At 40.8% G+C, this 20,944-nt stretch overlaps 1 long non-coding RNA gene across 2 annotated transcripts in view; it reads left to right on the top strand.

The window, feature by feature from the left end:
* The first annotated feature begins 255 nt into the window (after nt 1-255).
* LOC129046247 (uncharacterized) overlaps nt 256-20,944 on the top strand; it is an 89,521-nt gene continuing 68,832 nt past the window's right edge. The window contains exons 1-4 of one of the 2 annotated variants that reach the window (XR_010408470.1): nt 256-808; nt 1,611-1,763; nt 2,782-2,846; nt 14,997-17,021. This is a non-coding gene — a long non-coding RNA (uncharacterized LOC129046247). Of the gene's footprint in view, nt 809-1,610; nt 1,764-2,781; nt 2,847-14,996; nt 17,022-20,944 lie in introns of those variants that run through there. The other variant, XR_008507180.2, reaches the window with a different exon arrangement.

Below are 20,944 nucleotides of genomic sequence, written 5' to 3'. Positions count from 1 at the left end.
TTATTCTGATGTAACCAATCCCACTCATACAAACTCAATTCATTCCAAAAGGAGACTTAATGTGCCATAAAACTAACAGGGAGATTGCTCTCAAGGTGGGCAATAAGCTGACACAGCACACAGGTAATATTTATACAGCCATCCTACTTCAAGAAATACCAGCCACCGCACTGCTTGCAAATCACAGGGTAATTATCTGCTTTAGGTCCTTAATCACTGAAGCGAAGCCCTTCATAAGTAAACACAAATAGCGAATGTGAAGCTGGATGCGAAAGACAAATGAGACAAGGGAGAGACACCCTCTGGGGGCGAGGCCAGGAGCGGTGGAAGGGGCCCTCCCTGCGGTCTTTCTGGAGGCAATCTAGCACCCTGGTCAATATCAGGGTCTCCGAACGCAGAGAGGCAGGGGTTTAAAGAAGGTCCTGACCCTGGGCCAGTGGCTTCGGCCAGGTGTGCCTTGCTTTTCTTCCACAGAAGATGGCCATGATATTCCTGCCTTACTGATTAGTGGTAAGGATGGCATTACACGACGTACCTAAAGTGCTGGTACTTAATAGACACACACATGTTTCTTCTAATCAGTATCGTCCTTGTCTTAATCTATAACTACCAAGTTTTTGTTGTTGTTGTTGTGTTTGTTTTGTTTTGTTTTAACGAGGGTTTTTTTTTCATCTGGGGGAGTCCCAGAAGAAGCCACGATTTGCACCAATCCTCGCAGATGCTCCTGGACTGTTCCGGCAGAGAACACCTGGGCTGTCAGGATCATCCTTTAAAGAGCGGCACGTGGGGATGCACTTTCAGCTTGCAGGTGCCATCGACGTACAAATGCGGGTGGAAGTCTAATGTTTGTGGGGAGGCACAATGGTGCCTTTTCAGAAGCTGCGCTTCAACCCCAGGATCCGCATCGGGTCCCGGCTGAACATCCCTGAGAGCCAATGTCTAGAGCCTCACAGCACGTGTTAGAGACTGCTCAACAGTGACCTCACCCCCAGCCCTCCAGTTTTCAGTATGGAATCAGAAGGCTTAATTTTGCAAGCAGGGAATTTGTTCCAACAGCTCCAAGTCTTGCTTTCAAACTCTCAGATGCTTAAAATGCAAACAGGAAAAAAACAACTTTAACCCTACTAAGCTTTACCGCTACAGTTAAGAAGTCCCCCTTTATGTGTATTTTTCCTTGTCATCTTTGCTGTAATTTCTGTTGGATACTTATTCCAGGCTGGAGAACCCTAGGCATTTGGAAATAGGTTCAAATTCGAGAATGGGCCTTTTGACCATCTCAAGATAGACCCTTCAATTATAAAAAAAATGACTCTGTGAGTCTTACAATAGTAATAGCTCTCATTTATGGAGGGTTTGTTACATGTCAGGTTCTGTAGTGAGAACCTTGTATTAATTCACTCACTCCCCTCCATTACTTGTGAGATAGTTACGATTATTTTAATTTTTCCCGGTTTTATTGAGATATAATTGGCGTACATCCCTCTATGAGTTTCAGGTGTTAGCATGAAGGTTTAACTCACATACATTATGAAGTGATATCCATAGTAAGTTATGATAACGTTCATCATCTCATAAAGATACAATAAAAAATGATCGTTTTTATCTTATAGACGAGGAAACTGAAACATGAGGAGTTAAGTAGCCTTTCCACGATTATACAGCTACTAAATAGGAGCCCGGGCATTGAATGCTGGTGGTGTGGAGTAGACAAAGCCTGCTCACCTGTCAGTTATAATATCCTGCCTCTTCCGGGGAAAGGAAAGGTACACTCTCTTCAAGAGCTCAGAGGAGTGGGGACGCCGGGGTGGCTCAGTCAGTAAAGGGTCTGCCTTCGGCTCAGGTCATTATCTCAGGGTCCTGGGATCGAGCCCCGCTGAGCGGGGAGCCTGCTTCTCTCTCTGCCTCTGCTGCCACTCCCCCTGCTTGTGCACTCTCTCTCTCTCTGTCAAAGAAATAAAATCTTAAAAAAAAAAATAAAAAGAGCCCAAAGAAGTGATTGTTCGGAAGATGAGCTGTAAAAAGCAAAATGCAATTTTCAGTAGCTAATAGTATTATTATGTTATTTATTTAACTTTATTGACATATAATTGACATTAGTTTCAGGTGTACAACATAATGATTTGATATGTGTCTATATTGTGAAATAATCTTTACGATAGGTCCAGTTAACATTATTTACTTTTTATTTTGAGAATTTTAAAGTGTTTATTCTTGTGTGTTTTTAAATATTAAAAGAGAGTTATTGCATTGGGTCCTGATTCAATTGGCAAATTCGACAAGAGTGAGGGATTTCAAAAGATTCTTTAGATTCTATATCTGGTATAGTTAATAATATATAGACGTCCGGAGCTGGAAATGACCTAAGAAATTATTTTCTCTTACCGCTCTCATTTAGTAAATAAGAAATACCTGTGGAATGAAGTGGTGTGCCCAAGGACACAGGCAAAGTAGAGACCAGAACTCTGCTCCTGATTCCCAGTGCTGTTTATTTTCCATTTTTATTCACCTTTTAGATAGGTTTGAATTTTAATAAATTAAACAACAATGCATCTGGTATTGATATAGACCAGGTAAAGAAAATTAGGACAAACCTTGATATGAAGATGATGGTTTCTATATTTTTTAAGAAACCACACTGGGCTGGTCATATCCAGCTAAATAGAATTTAGACATAGGGATATGATGATCTATTAAGCAGAGAGGAATAATCCATGATTATTTACTTTAGTGACCCACAGTGAAGATTTTCATTGTTGCTGAACTTATTCCCTTGTGTTACAGGGAAGAAGGACCTAAGACCTGCCTCCCATATAAGTAACACCGTGTACTGGAGATGTCACTCAAAGGTAAAGTAGTGCACGTCACACATCAGTGGACTGGGGTAACAAGTACTATTTTCACTTCATGTAAATGTTACGAACAACATGCTTGGTTGATTTTAAGAGTAGATGGAGTCACTTCTTATAAACATTCACACTGCGATTTCTATATCTGAAACAAATTCCACTGAAATCCTGTTAAAAATTGTAGTACTAATGCTGTAGCAGGTAGAAGAATACATCCCTTCCCCAAAATGTCTATATTAGAATATCTGGATCATATGAATATGTTTCTTAATGGTAAAAGAGACTTTGCAGATCTGATTAAGGGTATGGACTGTGAGAAGAGAATACCTTGGATTATCCAGGTGGGCTCAATCTAAGCACAGGCATACTTAAATGTAGAAGAGGAAGACAGAAAAGTCAGAGAGATAATGACAGAAGAAAAAAGAGGGGGCACTTCAAGCATGGAAAGGATTCAACCTGATGTTGCTGGTTTTAATGATGGAGGAAGGGGACCCCAAATTAAGTAATGCAGGTGACCTTGAGAAGCTGGGAATGGCCCTCAGCTGACACTCAGCCAACAAATGGGGACCTCAGTCCTATAAACACAAGGAATTTAATTCTGCCAACAATTTGAATAAACAGGGGAATGGAATCTCTCCTATTGGCTTAGGCTACTCAGGGTTCATTGAGTCAATCCAATCCAATCTGTAGAAATGAGACAGGAGGTGGGGTAGTTTCCAAAGGAAAGTCGGGGTCTTCTTCCCAGAAGGAGGAGAAATGAATGCCGGGCTGAAAATGACAGGCATCCTAGAAAGTAGGTCCCTTGCTATTCAAAATAAATCACACATCTGCTTTTCCATACATAAAACTCACCCAAAAGGAGAAGGTTCAAGTCCAGTATTCCTCCTTAGCTGGTATGTAACTCTCTTGGCCACGTGGGCACGTAGCCTCTCCTTGTCTTTTGATATATGTCTAAATTATACATGTATCCACACCCATGTGGATAATCCAGCACACTGTGAGGTGTCGATGATATAAACCTTCTCTTTGGAGAAGTAGATATTGGTAAATAATATACTATAGTCCCGTTTCCATGAGGCTTATCACATACTGTAGGTCAGAAAGTTGGTCAGCTGATCCCTGATAGAGGAGGGAATTTCTTGGTCAATCTGGTAACCCGGCGTTCTGTTCTTTGGTAGATTCTTCCTTTTTTCATTGCACTCTGTGTTGATATCGTAATATGGCCATTGGCTAGAATTCCCTTTCTGTCTGTGGGTTTTACCTCTTTTGCAGCCTTTATGACACAATGTGAGTTCAGGGACAAGGGGATTCTTTTAGGGGTTAAACAATCACAACAGACAAGCTTGTGGGGATTTTTTTGTTTTGTTTTGCTTCATTTGTTTGTTTTTGTTTTGTTTTGTTTTCCAACACAATTCTGTGAACTGCTCGGGATATTTTGGTCTATTTACTTCATTCAAACTAGAGAGCATGGTGAGCCATAGTCTCTGAGCCCCGAACCTGATAAAGGAATTGTGGTTTCTAGCAACTGACCTCAGATAGTTTCCTGCCTACTTTTCCAAACCTCGCTTCAATGGCTTCCAAATTGGGCTGTGCATTCGGACAGTTGAAAGCAATTGGTTAGGGAAGGAGAGACACGGATCTGCTCCTTGTCACAGACTCACCCAAGCTGCATCTTCACATGGAGATAATGTGTTTTATGGTCCAGCTTTCCCCAACATACATTTGGGAAATGACTTGCAAATTTCTATAAGCCTGCTCATTTTTTTTCCACTTGAAAAAGTTGACTTTTCCTATTTGCCACCTAGTGTGGGGTGGATATGAGGATGAGTGTGGGAAAATTCCACAGTGAGCTTAAATGTCCTTGATTGGAAGCAAAGTGCTTTCAAACACTACAAAAATGTTATCATTAGAGCCAAACTTTCAGGGAGGTGGGGGGAGTGAATATTTATATTCAGTTAGCAATGAGGTAAAAAGTCTCCTTTCTTCTCATTAGTGTGTAACATACAAATGCGTTATTATTTTAAAAACTGCATCTGAGAATTTACTTTCCCTGATGACTTTAGTGCATTTATTGTGACAGTTCATATACTTGGGATTATTTCTACCATCTTATTTTGTGCTTTCTATGCTTTCGTCTTTCTCTTTCCTTTTTCACCTTCTTCAATGAATTAAGTAGTCTTTTTTTTTTAGAAGATTTTATTTATTTATTTATTTATTTATTTATTTATTTTTTATTTATTTGAGAGAGAATGAGCAAGAAAGAGAGAGCATGACCAGGGGGAGGGGCAGAGGTAGAGGGAGAAGTAGACTTCCTGCTGAGCAGGGAGTCCCACAAGGGACTCCATCCCAGGACCCTGAGATCATGACCTAAGACAAAGGCAGACACTTAACCGACTGAACCACCCAGGCACCCTGAATTAAGGAGTCTTTATTCCCTTTTTCTTTGCTATTGTTTTAGAATTTATATGTATATGTGTATATGTATATATACACATATATGTATATACACACACATACTCATATGCATACATATGTGTATATTTTGTGTGTGTATATATATATATTCTTAGATGTGTAACATGACTAAGTCTAAAGTTAATGAATATTTTACCCTCAATCAATACAATAACCTTAAAATGCTTTAAGTCACTGACCTTACATATTGATTTTTGTCCAGTATTCTTATTCCTCCATGATTTCATACACTCAAAGTTACAATTTGTTATGGCTTGTGGGACATTAGATTATTGCTCAGTAAGAACAGCTATCTTCATGGGCAAAATATGATTCCCTGTCCCTGAACTCTGGGATCTGTCATGTGACTTGCTTTGGCTCATGAGATATTCATAGACGGGAAATGAGTAGAGCTTGACAAGTTTGTACAGCAGGCTCCTACCTTTCTTCTTCTTTTTGTTTTTGAGACATGATTCACTTACCTTAAATTCACCCTTTTAAAGTGCATGACTCAGTGGTTTTTAGTGTATTCACAAAGTAGTGCAACCATCACCACTATCTAATTCCAGAACATTTTCATCACCTCAAAAATAACCCCATGTCCATTAGCCATTCTCAGTACCCGCTTTTACCAGCTCTCGGTGAGCACTTTTCTTTGTCTCTACGGACTTGCCTATTGTGGACATTAAATGTAAAAATGATATCCTACAATATGTGACTGGCTTCTTTTACTTAGCACAATGTTTTCAAGGATCATCCATGCTGCAGCATGAGCCAGCACTTGCTTTTTTATGGCTGAATAATATTTCATTGTATGGATATGCCACATTTGCTTACCCATTCATCAGTTGATGGGCATTTGAATTGTTTCCACTTTTTGGCTAATACAAATAATGCTGCTATGAGCATTTATGCATAAGCTTTCATGTAGACCTGTTCTCAATTATTTTGTGAAATAGAGTGGAAAATTGCTACATAATAAAGTAACTCCATGTTTAACTTTTTGAGGAACTTCCAAACTATTGTCCGAAATGGCTACACTATGTTAAACTCCCACTGATAATAGTGTGAGGGTTATAATTTCTTCATATCTTCATCTCTACTTGTGATTTCAATTTTTTATTATATTTTAGAAAGTGTGAAGTAGTAGCTCATGGTTTGGTTTGTGTTTTTCTGATGAATAATGGCGTTGAGCATTTTTCATGTTCCTATTGGCCATTTGTATATCACCTTTGGAGAAATGTCTATTTAAATCCTTTGCCCATTTTAACATTGGGTTATCTTTTTATTATTGAGTTGTGAGAATTATTTTCAAATTATTGTTAGTAGATCCTTATCAGACACATGATTTGCAAATATTTCCTCCCATTTTGTGAGTTCTTTTCCTTTTCTCGTGTCCTTTGATATACAAAAGTTGTAATGTTGATGAAATCCAATGTATCTGTTCTTTGTTTGTTGTGTTTTTAGTATCATCATATCCAAGAAATCATTGCTAAATCCAAGGCCACAAAGACCTATTTCTCTGGAAGTCTTACCAGATATATGGTAAATCTTCTCTCTAGCTCCCATGCCTCTTAACTTCCCTTTTATATTTTTTTATCTTTTAATTTTTCAGTGTTTCATGATGAGTAGTTTTCTCCCATGTATTCTCCAGCTCTCTGTGATTGTGTCCAACTTTTTCTTTAACTCATTTGTTGAGTTTTAATTTAAATGATAAGGTTTTCTATTTCTGGAAGTATTAGGTGGTTATTTCTCAAATATCTCTGTCCTTTTTTTCATAGACCTACTTATATGCCTTAATTCCTTCTTTTATATTATTAGTCATTTTAAACATAATCATTTATAATTCCAGGTTATTCTACAATCTGATTTTCTTGGTAGCCTAATTCTGTGTGTGTATATATATGTGTGCATGCATGCATGCGTGTGCATGTACTGACTTTTGCTCATAGTTGCTTGTTTCCTCATGACCGTTATATTTTTTATGTAAGAGCACCCTTACACTGACCTTCCCTGTGGAAATCCTGTATGATCTGGCTATGCTATTCTTAAGTGGTTTTGAGTTTTCTTTGGCCTAGAGCTTTGACGTATTACAAATTGGGATTGATTTAATAGTCTATTCTTTGTGTAAAAGTGCACACACCATGCAGGTGGCATACATTCGCCCACAAATCCATGTGTTACAGTTTCACAGATATGAATTTTTAAGGGAAATCTGTTTTCTCATTCAAATACCAAGGAGATTCAGATGAAGTCTTTTTGATATATTTTACTAATCCTCCTGTCCAAGGTCTCGGCCTTATGTAGAAGTCAGTTTCATTTCCCTCTTTCCCATTGGCCCAAGGTTTCATCTACCATGGTAATAAAATATAAGAATATAAAACACATCATTGAGACTGACAGTACCTCCTCAGGCCATTGCAACCTCTGCTCCCCTGCTTACATTTGTAGTTTTCTATATTCTCTTTATATCCGATCCCTGAGCATTTCTCCTACTTACTCAAGATTTTAGCTATGAGTTTAAAGGATATTCGATATATTTGTTTAGACTTCCTAAAGTGTTCTTAGTGAGGACATTTTCTGGTTATCTAGTCTATCGTTTTGGCAAAACTGGAAGCCTGAGAAATGTGCTGAAGACTAAATTTTGGCTGCAGAAATATTTCAGGATCAGGCTAGCTGTCTACAAATGTATACAAGTTGTTCTCTTATGAAAAGAACGTTCACAGGTTTCCAATCCTTAAGGGGAAATCACTCAAGCTGGAAAGCCTATTATAGGATGCCTGCTACAGGATGCCAGTGTTTTACCCAAACACTGATTTTTGTTCTTTTCTTGATATAGATCTTAGAACTATGTGATAGACTACTTGCAAACAATTGCACACTGGTTTGTTTGGTCCTTTAAGAAAAGTGGGTGAAAATTAACTTAGCACATCTCCTGTTAGGATCATATCTGAAGTTCCTATTGTCTGTGACCACTACTCAAGTGTCTCCTAGGAGAGTGTTCTCATTCTCTCTGTCGCTCTGTCTGTCTCTCATATTAATGAGCTGGCAACAATTCCAGATTATAGCATTGCAAGGAGAGGCCCATTGAGATTGGTGGCCTTGATAGTTTCATCCATTTGATTTTGCTTTTTAACTGGAATGTTAGAAACTTACTATTCTAGATTTTGATATTTTAGATAATGTTGTGTTTGTACATTTTTATGATGTCTTAAGAATGAGAGACAATTATATTGAATCTAGAATTATAATTAAGAAAGTACCACCTCCAAGAAAAGTAAAGGAGGATCTTCCAACTGAGATGGGCAAATAAGTTATGAGTCTCTTCCCTCAATTTTAAACACAGGGAAATCCTTGATGAAAATGATGAGATTGGGGTGACTGGGTGGATTAGTCAGTTAAGCGTCTGCCCTCAGCTCAGGTGATGATCCTGGGGTCCTGGGATCGAGCCCTGCATCAGGCTCCCTGCTCAGCATGGAGTCTGCTTCTCCCTCTCCCTCCTCTACCCCTTCGTGCTCTCGCTCTCAAATAAATAAATAAAAATCTAAAAAAAGAAAGTAATGAGATTGTAATAATTATCACCGTAATTTAAATATAGAGCCAAGCTAAATATTTTTTAAAAATATTTACAAACTATTCCAATGGACATGTAATCCCCAGAGGTACACGAAATTGCACGGCTCATGGGGCACCCTACAGAGAATATATGCCAAAACAGCTGATGTCTAAACATATTCATAGAAACTGGCATCAAGGTCTCAGACCCCTTATATAATTGGAACAGGAGCTATGGTTTCTTTTAAAACCCAGAAAACAAGAAGTGAGGCCCTTATGTAAAAATTCAACCTATCCCCTCAAGGGTGCTTCACAGAAAGGAAGGAAGTAAACTCCCCCAAGTCATGGGTATATACAGAGTTAATCATAGGAGATTGAATGAAAAACACTGAACTGCATATATGACTGTAAGGCTTGAATTCTTATGCCATCCTTTTGTGCAAAAGCCCATTGATAGAAAACTAATGTAAAAACTGGTCTAGACCTCATTAGGCCCTAGCATGGGTTTTCACAGAACTGCCCTTTAAGGGCTTCTCCAAACGCAGGAACACCGGCAACTCCCTTAGAAAACAATTCTGAGGGACCAGTGACGATCAGCCCACAGACAAAACTTACAAAGCACACAATTTTTCATACAATGCTATGAAAAATAGCCAACCGATGGGGCAAATTAGAGAAATCATGGGCAATGAATTCTGAAAAATAGAACACTCTGATATGGGTGTTCATTATGTGTAAATGTACAAAGAGATAAAATAAGGTGCAGAGACAATGAAGAGAAAGAGGCAATTGGGGAAAAAAGACATATTTGGAAAGGAGTTAAATACAAATTTACAGAAGATAAAATGAGCAAACAAAAAAACACCTCAATAGACGAAAGAAGAAACTAAACATAGCTTAAGAGAGAATTCATGGATTGGAAGAAAAAGATTGATGAGTAAATACTCTACACTGGAACAGAGAGATAGAAAGATGGAAAATGTAAGAGCATTTGATAGATAAAGAGGAAGGAGTAAAACACCACAACCTAATTCTACTCAGGTTTCCAGATCTGAACTCTAGTTTAAATACTTGAAAAGAGGTGGAGCTAGAATTCAACTCTCAGTTTTCCTGAATGTAAAGCCTGGGCGCTTAAGCCCCATGTGATACCCTCTCTTGGGTGCTGAGCGGGTGTGCTGGATTTGGAGAGACAGACTCAGAGGAGTTGTCATTGCCTGGTGAGGCAGAATTTGTGGGTGAGAGCTCTCAGTGATGCCAACTCACACCCATACACATCTTTATAATTTACAATATTTGTCCCATTTTATCCTCCCAACTATCTGTCTCATGTAATACAGAGATATGCAAGAGAAAAATACCTCATAGGTAAACAAAGCTAACAATACATTTTTACACCCTGAGTTAATGCTATTTACATGGTATTCATGGTACTTTATGGTCATAATCATCATTTTGCAGATGAAGATGATGAGCCTGATAAAGGTTCTCTGGTTCCCAAAGTCACAATTTTTTTTTTTTAAGATTTATTTATGTATGGAAGAGAGAGAGCGCTCATGCACACGCACGTGCACATGGGTTGGGGGGGAGGGGCAAAGGGAGAGAGAGAATCTCAAGCAGAATCTGTGATGAGCAGGGAGCCCGATGTGGGGCTCGATCTCACAACCATGAGATCACAACCTGAGCCGAAACCAGGAGTCAGATGCGTAAGCGACGGCACCACCCAGTTGCCCCCCAAAGTCACATTCTATGACGCATCTAATCTGACTCAAATCAAGATCCTCAGTTTCCAAATTCTAGGCTATTTCTATTATAAAATACTATGGCCACAACTGCACGCTACTTTACCCTAACCTTGCTGCTAAGTCATGCTACTTCTGAAAGGAAAGTTGAGATTTCAACATGAATTTCTGGAAGCGATGTCCTAAATGGCAGCTCCCCAAATGGTCCCCCATGGTGAAATGACAAAGAAGATGGGGAGCAAATCCAATATCTCTGTGTGCCAGTTACTTCCCCGCCTCCCACTCCCGCTCAAGTTACCCACAGAGCCCCAGGAGTTGTTGTCTCCTTTTAATCTGGCACTGTGGGAACTGGAATCCAAATGTATATACCGCATTAAGGATGACCCATGTCATTAGATTACACCTGAATTACTGGTCAAGATTAAAAACCGCATAAGCAGGGGCACCTGGGTGGCTCAGTTGGTTAAGCGACTGCCTTCGGCTCAGGTCATGATCCTGGAGTCCCTGGATCGAGTCCCGCATCGGGCTCCCTGCTCAGCAGGGAGTCTGCTTCTCCCTCTGACCCTCCTCTCTCTCATTCTCTCTGTCTCAAATAAATAAAATCTTTAAAAAAAAATAAATAAAAATAAAAAAATAAAAACCGCATAAGCAAAGAAACCACTCATCAGTGGCCGTGTGTCTGGCAACAGGTATGACTCTGCTCCTGCTGAATGAGCAGGACCACGCCTCCTCGGTTAGAGAGGCAGGTGCAAGTTCTGTCTGCCCCTTTCTAGTTCTCGGGGTTTTGATTATTGAAATCATCGAGGTTCTGCTTCCTCTTCTGTATTGGATATAATCAACAATTTTGCTTCAAAGAGTGGTTGGTTGTGAGGGTCAAGTAAGTGTCATACATTTTATGAACTGTTGTGCGGTCTTAAGTATTTTTCTGTGGCCTGGGCAGAAGTTCCGTCTTGCCAGAAGGACTGTAAGACTCTCAGCTTATGCCTCAGACATACATTTGTTTCCCCTCCGAGAATATGGAGTAGATGCTAGGCTCTCAGTATTTACTTACTAAAATCATGGAACTAATTTGTGTTCTCTTATTAGTTTGTTGCATATTTATTTCCTGTCCATTCGCCACCAGAATATCAGTTTCATGAGGGGACGTTTACTTGTTTTGTTCTCCGCTGAATTGCAAACACCCTAAAACATGGCCTGGCACACATGGACAATCATTAAATATTGAATCATGAATGAATGAATGAATGAATGATGCTCACTGAACTAGGAGTTTCTAGAATGGGAATCCAATATAATTTCTTTTTTATATTTTTAGCACCAACTTCCTTTTCTCACCCATTTGGCACTTAACTAATTGTTCCTGGATGAATTTTTTTTTTAAAGATTTTATTTATTTATTTGAGAGAGAGAGAATGAGAGAGAACACATGAGAGGGGGGAGGGTCAGAGGGAGAAGCAGACTCCCTGCCGAGCAGGGAGCCCGATGTGGGACCCGATCCAGGGACTCCAGGATCATGACCTGAGCTGAAGGCAGTCGCTTAACCAACTGAGCCACTCAGGCGCCCTCCTGGATGAATTTTAAAACCCTCACAAACTGGTTTTGTTGCCTTCCTGTCCATTCTCACCATCTTCACTCTTATTCAGGTACAAATTACATCACACTCAGATTATTTTTGTAAGTGTCCTATTTCCTGACTCCACTCTTTCTTCTCTAGTCCATAGTGTACTATGCTGCCAGAAAAATCTACCTAAAACACAGATTTCAGCTTGTTAACTGGCCTGAAAGTCTTCAACGGCTTCACATCATTGTACCTCTGAAACAAATAATACATTATATGTTTAAAAAAAAAAAAAAAGAAGAAGAAGAAGAAGATAGCATAAGGGGAAGAATGAAGGGGAGGAAATTGGAGGGGGAGACGAACCATGAGAGACGATGGACTCTGAAAAACAAACTGAGGGTTCTAGAGGGGAGGGGGGTGGGAGGATGGGTTAGCCTGGTGATGGGTATTAAAGAGGGCACATTCTGCATGGAGCACTGGGTGTTATGCACAAACAATGAATCATGGAACACTACATCTAAAACTAATGATGTAATGTATGGGGATTAACATAATAATAAAAAATGGCCATAAAACTAAAACAAAAAAAACAAAACAAAACAAATCTCATTCTGACGTTCAGAACCCTCAACAGTAAATCCATCTGACTTTTCATTCCCTTCCCTATGACCCCCTCCTGCTTCTGAAACCTCTATTCCAGCCGGCCTGTCTACTCCTTTCATGTCTTTAATTTTCTCACTTTTGCTCCTTTGATCATGTTAGTTAGCACCTAAAATGCGCTTCCTCCATATCTAACATGGCTATGAAATCCAGCAACTTTTAGTTGTGAACGTTCTGTCCTAAATCATGGGATGTTTATCCCATAGTCCCTTTTGGTTCAATTTAAAATTTATTTCCAGTAAGATCGTACAAGATGGCAAACAAATCTTGTTGTTTGTTTATGTTTTGCTTATTTATTGATCAACATGCACTTTCGGAAAAGAGTTGAATTTCTTTCTCAGGGTTGTGGAAAGCTATTGGAGTGATTTTAGCAGAAGAGTGACATGATCTAAGTAATGTTTTAAAGCACAGTGTCCCAGGGCACCTGGGTGGCTCAGTCGGTTAAGCGTCTGCCTTCGGCTCAGGTCATGATCCCAGGGTCTTGGGATTGGGCCCCGCATGGGGCTCCCTGCTCAGCGGGAAGCCTGCTTCTCTCTCTCCCTCTGCTGTTCCCCATGCTTGTGTGCTCTCTTTCTCTGTGTCAAATAAATAAATAAAATCTTAAAAAAAAAAAAAAATGGCAGTGTCCCAAGCGCAGCAGTACTGACATTTTGGGTCAGATAATTCTTCGTTGTGGGGAGTATTCCCGTGGGAAGTGGGAATGTTCAGCAGCATCTGAGGCTTCTACCTACCAGATGCCAGTAGAACCCCCATCCCCCACCGTGACAGCCCAAATGGCTCCAAGGCATTGCCAATGGTCTCTTGGACGGCACCCCACTGAGAACCCTTGTTTTAAACAACCCAGTGCCCCCCTCAGCTGCTCTGTGGAGAAGAGAACAAGGGAGAGAAGCAACGGTAAGATACCCTCACCATCTGTTTTCTCTGACCTTGGATGTGAGGCAAGGAGGAGAGAAAAGAAATGTCCATGAGCTTTACTGTGATCTGAGCAGAGATAAATAAGGTATCAATAACTGACTCCTCTCTGAAAGGTGAAGAAGAAAATGTAACAGGTCCAAATAATCTAATGAGGAAGTTTGTGCTATTATGTGAGGTCTAGTTGAGTACACATGTTATACTGTAATCTGAAAACAGAAAATAAATAATTTTACAAGTGTTCCTTTTCTGCCTTGGAAATTCACATTTGTCCTTCTCTGGGGACAGACTGAGATTCAGGAAAGCAGTTTTCAAAGTTTAATTGAGAATAAAACAATAACTTACATCTAAGAAATGTTTAGAAAGTACCACCACCATTGCCATTTTCAGAATTTAAAAGGTTTTGGGGGGCGCCTGGGTGGCTCAGTGGGTAGAGCATGCAACCCTTGATCTCAGGGTCATGAGTTCTACCCCTGTGCTGGATGTGGAGCCTGCTTTAAAAAATACAGTACAGTAAAATAAAACACAAAGAATTTAAATGGTTTTAATCTTGATTGTTTTTGAGAGATTTCTTCCTGAAATCAAATGTGAATAGGAATTCTTCATTACAGATGACAGGAATATCAGCTCTCATTTCTTGTAGCCTCTGACTGGGGTAACTATTTCTCCTTAATCCTACCCTGCACCCCAGGACACCCTGCACCCCAAATCCAATCCTGGCTCTGGGCAGGGGAGATAGAAGGAGCTCCCCGTCATTTACTCTTTGGCTCAGTTTTGAGTAGGTATCACTTCTGGTTCTAAGCCAACTTTGGCATCAGCTTTCCAGTGCTCTGGTTTCTCTCTTTTTTTTAAATCTCTCCTAATGCTTGGATTTACTGTGTTGTAAACCAATTCTCCTCACCTTGTCAAAATCCTTGCCACTATTTTTCTGATAGCGGCTGCTGGATTACAGTACACTTTTTATAGTTTTTTATTTTTCTTTCTCCTTTTCATTGAGAAAATGAAGGTATTTTCTATAATAACTGAACTTTTGCAATCATAAACAAGTTTTTGAATTATTCGCTGGGAAAAAAATGGAGACAAACATTTATTACAGAAAGACACAGGCCTTTAAAGATATTAGGAGTTTAGATCTGAGTGGGGAACTCTTATCTCCAGCTCCATAATAACAGAGATAATAGTAATGATAGCAAGCATGATAGCACCAGGGATACGGCAGGGCACATTTTTATGTTCCATTCATCCTTTCCAGCTCTTTTTTATTCTTTATAGTATTGGAGGTGTTCGGCAAGGAAGAGGATGAAACAGAGACTGTGTTTGTATAATAATAATGCACTAACACAATGCTCAGAGAGAAAGAGAACACAGGCTAGAGAAGACGTTGTCTGTCTTGAATGGGATTCCCTCCTTAGCAGAAGAAGGGCATATGGTCACCATGCAGAGCATTAAGTCTGAAGACCGTCTCTTTCCCTCTCTCTGGGCTGGCGCGTGGACTCTTACAGAAAGGACTGATGCTAACTAAGGAGGAAGGATGAGAGACCAGTGATTCAAGAGGCTCCAGGGCACCCATTGTATGAACTGCTAAATGATTGCAAGAGCAAAGCAAAGGACCATTTTGCTCCACCTCTGGTCTCCGTGAGTTCAAGGTTGCCTGCCAGAGTTTTTTTCCCCCTGTTGGTAGTAGACTGCACTTAGGCTGCCTCCCACAAGCTAAGGAGGAACCACCACCACTCCCAGGAGAACAGCTAACATTCACTGAAGGCTTATTTAAAGTCCCTCACCAGGCCTTCTTCTGTGCCCTCGCAAAACCTGATCTTTATGCAGGCTTTCTTCTCCGCAAATTGGAAAAGCCAGAGCCAGCTGTGTGTCCCGAAATACCTTGGAGACGTTGCTGCCAGGGGAGTTCATGAGTGGGGACCAAAATAGGGCCGACGATTTTTTTCCTAGGAGTCTGACTACCCAAGGGGCTGCCTGCTCTGCGTTGACGTGGCTTTGTTCATTTCTCCGTGACAAGAGACTCGTGGCTGTCAGGACAAGATCCTTGGAAGCCCAGGGCTGAATTCGAAGGCAGCTTTCCCCTTGCAGGCTCTAACCAAATCCTTGTTCTCAGAGGATCAGCCTTGCACAAGCTCTGAGAGGGGCCCGCTGGGCTGGGTGATTGCCCAGTCTTGTCCCAAGTGCGGAATTTCACTTGGTGGCCTCGCAGAAGGCCGATTAGAGGGGGTGCTGATGACACCTTGAAAACCTGGCTGCAGATGTTTTGGGCCGTCTCTGGGGATGCCTCCTCTTCCTGAAACGGCAGGGCACCCACTCCTCTCCCTGCACACCCCCACCCCTGCTCCCTCTACCCATTACCACTAATCACCACCTTGAAGTTTTATGACTTTACAACTACTGTTTGGTGAGCTCCACCTGAAGGGAAATAAATCCTCAAAGTGAAGGCAATTTGTCAGCGCAATATTAAAACGAAGTGTGGAGAAGAAACACTTCAGCAAAAGCCAAGCTCGCTAACCTTTCAAAAGGAAGTGTATTTAATTTGAGCTGAATCAGGAAGACTGTTTGGCTGTCTTCTGTATTTATAAGCATTATGTGTAGGCTTCATGTTACCCCAAAGTCTGCTTGTAATCCTGTCCCTCTGCAAAAAAAAAAAAAAAAAAAAAATGTCTTCTTAAGCTGTAAGCTGCATTCTGAATTCTCACTAGTCTGCAATGCTTGTATGCTTGTTCAACCCACCTTAGGGCCATTTCCTGAATGTTACTTCCTACCTCCATCTTCCTACCCCTTCCTCAACCCTTACCACATCACGCAAAGGAAGGCTGTTAGATATACCTCAGAGATGGGATTTTTAATATAACATCTTAACTCGTGTTCCTGTCCCCAGTTTCCACCTCTCTTGCCAAAAAGCAATACAAACTATTCTCCACATAGTTGTGAAAGTGATATTCCAAAAATATCTAATCACATTGCTCTCCTGCTTAAAACTTCTATGGCTCCCTATTGCCTACAGAATCGAGTCTAAACAACTTATAATGGAATCCATGGTTGTTCTCTACCTCTACCCACAGCTGTGTTGTTTCATAGCTTCCATGCCTTCCATGATTCTGATTGGAATACTTCCACTGTTTAATCTCAGGACTGGGGAAGTCCTATTCATCCTTCAAACCCCACGCCAGCACTCATCTCTTTTAGGACATCTTTTCTGACTTACTGTCTGTGTATTTAATCATTTCCTCCTCATGATTATTTCTGCCTCTTGTACCTGCTTGTAGTGGTGCACTTATTGGGTATTATAATTGGTTTATCTCTCTCCTACTCAGTTATAATTCCTTGAAGGTAGATTCTATGTCTTACTCATTCCTGTGTCTTCAGGTTTTAGCATAGCACCTGCCACACTGTAAGCTTTCCACAGTTAATTCTCAGATTGATTTATGCTTATTCACATCTCTAATGGATATGTGGCGGAAAATAAGACAGTATACAAACATGAGAGAGGAAATACGGCTTGAGTGGTGGAATCATAATTCAGATATGGTCATGCTAGATTGACTCCATGGTTTCTTCCACTCAGATAAGCTGGAGGAGGTGACCTCTTGCTTTTGAGCTCAGTGAAAATGATCATGTTTCTCTTTTGATGTCCAGTGTCTTCTTTCCTGTTCTTCCCTCAGTTTTCTCTCTCCTTCTTAGAACTAGAGGGCACTGCCCGAGTGTCCTCCTTCCTCATCCCCCATTTTTTTCTGCGGGTCTCATCCTGAGAGCATGACGTCAGGTTAATGCAGAAGGGTCCCAGTTTATACCTGTTGACTAGTTTCATCCTGAAAAGTGGACCCCTTCACTCTCAAGTTTTAGGATTTGGACAAAAAAAATTTGTGTACATTTGCATACATGCACAAGTAGGGATGGAGAGAGCAGAGACAGAGTTTGAGGGGAGGTGGGAGGGAAATGAGGACATGGCTTATGTTTCATGAAGAAAGGGAGGAAGAGAAGCCACCTCTTGCAATAATGGTGGTAAGTAATACTTGTGATGTGATGTGGTTTTAAATTCTTTTTTTTAAGAGAGAAAGAGTGTGTGCAGGTACGGGGGAGGGCAGAGGGAGAAGAAGGGAGAGAATCTCAAGCAGACTCCCCACTGAGTGTGGAACCTGATGCAGAGCTTGATCTCACGACCCTAAGATCACCACCTGAGCTGAAATTAAGAGTCAGGCGCTTAACTGACTGAGCCACCCAGGTGCCCCTAAATTATTTTCATGTTCATGATCTCATTGGATTTTCACAACCTGATGCATTAGATGGAACAGGAAATAGAATCCTTGTTTACAGATGAGGAAACTGAACACTCAGCTGGCCCAAGTTTGCACAGTAAATAGCAGCCCCAGGATTCAAATCTACATTTTTCTAATTATAAGTCCGCTACACTTTTGATGTTTCTACTGTGATTTCATAGCTGTGTATGTTTAATTTGTGATGAAATTCAGTGACTAAAGAATGGGAACTCATTCTGGTAATGTTCTGCCTAGAATTTGTTCCCTTATGGCTGAGACCTAGAGGGGCGGTAGCTGTCCTTTCCCCACACCCATCCTAAGAGTCTACTGTCCACAGTGCAAGAAAGAGTCTCAGATCTTGCAGGGCACAGAGACTGAAGAGAGACACATTTCTAGCCCATCCCAGGTATGTGCCCTATAAAATATAAACACAGATAGCAATTGAGAAATTCCTTTCATGAAGAGGAGCTTGTAGTAGATGCTATCCAGTGTCTGGCTTCTATTCCCTAATCATCTTCTCTGCTGCCATCCATGACCCCCTGCCTGGGGCTTTATTATCTATAATGGCAAGCTTCAACCACATGCTGGGCAGGCTGAAAGTGCTGGGGAGTTAACACCCCTGGGAGCAGAGTTAACCCCCTTGGGTGTGGCTCTCATCAATGACTAACAGTTGTCAGTAGATAAATACCCCGACTTCCTCCTCCCCTCACTGAGGGAGCATCCACTCTGAGGCCTGTTTGGCACCATCTCCTGGAGTTCCCCAGGGAAACTGAACCTGAGCTGCCCACAGGGGGAGACTGCTTATTCGGGTACCCTGTGCTGACTCCCTTGTCTTCTTCATTTCACTTCCTCACCTCCCTCCTGGTGCTTCCTGGTATCACCTCCAAAATAAACTACTGGTGTGGACATTCAAATCTCAAAGTCCGCTTCCAGGGGAACCCAATTTAAGACTTTCTTCCTTAAAAACTTCAAGCACTTGCAGAAAGAGAATGTTGGAGTTCTCCGCAGTGAATACATCAGCATGAAGTCAGAAAGCAACTGGTCCGCACAAAGTAACTTCCCTCAGACTGAGCACAGAAGACCAGCGTCAGTGGAGGCCAATGACCAATGGTCAGCAACTATTAGAGAGGCGGTCTGTAACTTCCTAGTTAGATGCCTACTAATTCCAGTTTGTTATTTATATGTTTATGTTTGTCATCAAATTCTACAGTGGCGCATGTTGCCGTCCCAGTGTTCTCAGGTGACCCTGTGTGCATCTTCCTACTCAGGGCTAATTCTTCCTCCACCGGTGTGGTGATCTCAACCTGCTTACCTCAGGGACCCTTCTGCATTTTCTTAATCTGTCTTTTGTTCTTGTAGTTCCCTCTTTTCACGCTCTCCTCATCGCAGGAGTCTTTATTGTGTTACAAAAATGATGCTGGGAACTTGGGATGTTTTCTCCCTCTTCCAGTCAAGATTCTTAAAAAGAATAGATTCCTCTCCCTCTTGTTTCCTCATCTCCCACCCACCTCTCAGCCCACTGCAATCTGGCTTCTACTCTTACTACTTGACTGAAATTCCTTTTTGGAAGGTCAAAGGTCACTAAGGATTGGTCAAGGTGAAATCCAACTCTAAATGTCCAGCCCTTATAACACTTGACCCCTTCACAGCAACTGACAGTGCAGAGATGAAAAGTAATATTACACGTATAGTAAGTGCTTGGTAATGTCATCTATTATTATTAAGATTATTGCTAACTCCCTAACTTCTTGAGACCTATCCTAAGGCTTTCTGGAAACAACTTTGGTTTGTTTGCTTGCTTTTCTCTTACCCATCTGATCTCTCTTACTTCATTTCCTTTACTTGATCTTATGCCTTTGCTTACTTTTTTAATGTTGTGTTCTCCAGAGTTCTATTCTGTGCTTTTCTCTCCCTACGCGTGTCCCAGGGAGGTTCCATTTACTTCTATAACTTCAGAAATTCATTTCTCTAGTCCAGAATTTGTTTTAATGAATCATGGATTTTTACTTCTGATTCTTTTATGAATATCTCTACCTGGATGTTTTAAAGGGCTACCCAACTCAACATATGCAATGTGGAATTTCTTTCCTTTGTTATGCCTGTCTACCCCTCTCTGCTACTCCTTTAGTATTGCATATCATGAATGGTACCACCACCTCCATAGAAGCCCAAGCCAGAAACCTCCATGAATTCCTATTTTCTTCCTTCTCACACACCAACCTCCCTCCCATCACCTCTAGTTGTCTATAATAGCCCATAGATAATAATATTTGAATATCTCTCCAACCCGCTTCCTCTTATCCAGTCTATAGACATTACCTGAGCCTTAGGTCTCATTATATCTTTCTGGTAAGATTGCCCCAGCAAACTTCTCAACTGCCTCCAGATAATACTTTACAGCCTGATGCCAGAGAATCTCCTCTAGTTTACTAATTTCTAGTTTCTAGTTTCTAGTTTACTGTCTCATGCCAGAGAAGTATTCAAAACTATAATTCTTTATATAATATGATGTCTATAATATGAACTCTATTGATTGTAACACACACATGAATATAACACCCCAGGCCCTACAAGAATTTTTATGATCTAGATGTGGGCAGCTCTGGCGCCCCATAAATTGCCACTTCACAAAAATATACACAACCATACAAAATTGCTTAGTGACACACCCTGGGTTTGTGTCCTGGGCACTCTCCTCCACTTACCCCTCATCCCCACTTCCCCCAAAAGTAAGAATTACTAATCCTATACTACAGTGTACATATATCCCATATGGCCAGTTCTATAGCATATTTAAAATAACCGATTTAAATGGTTGTCTTTCCTAGTGGCCTTTTGAAATCCTCAGAATAGGATATTTTATAATATTCGCCATTAAACCACAGGGCTTATCACAGTGCTCAGTTCACTCCAGACGATGAGTTCAGTCATTTTCATCCAATTCCTGTTATCTATCTAAAG

This window comes from Mirounga angustirostris, unplaced genomic scaffold, assembly GCF_029215605.1.
Source record: "Mirounga angustirostris isolate CCGP_5_RB_7025 unplaced genomic scaffold, mMirAng1.0.hap1 SCAF_17, whole genome shotgun sequence".
In the NCBI taxonomy this organism is placed as follows: domain Eukaryota; kingdom Metazoa; phylum Chordata; class Mammalia; order Carnivora; family Phocidae; genus Mirounga; species Mirounga angustirostris.
Note: the sequence above shows the minus strand (reverse complement) of the source record. Positions and strands in the feature narration are given on the sequence as shown.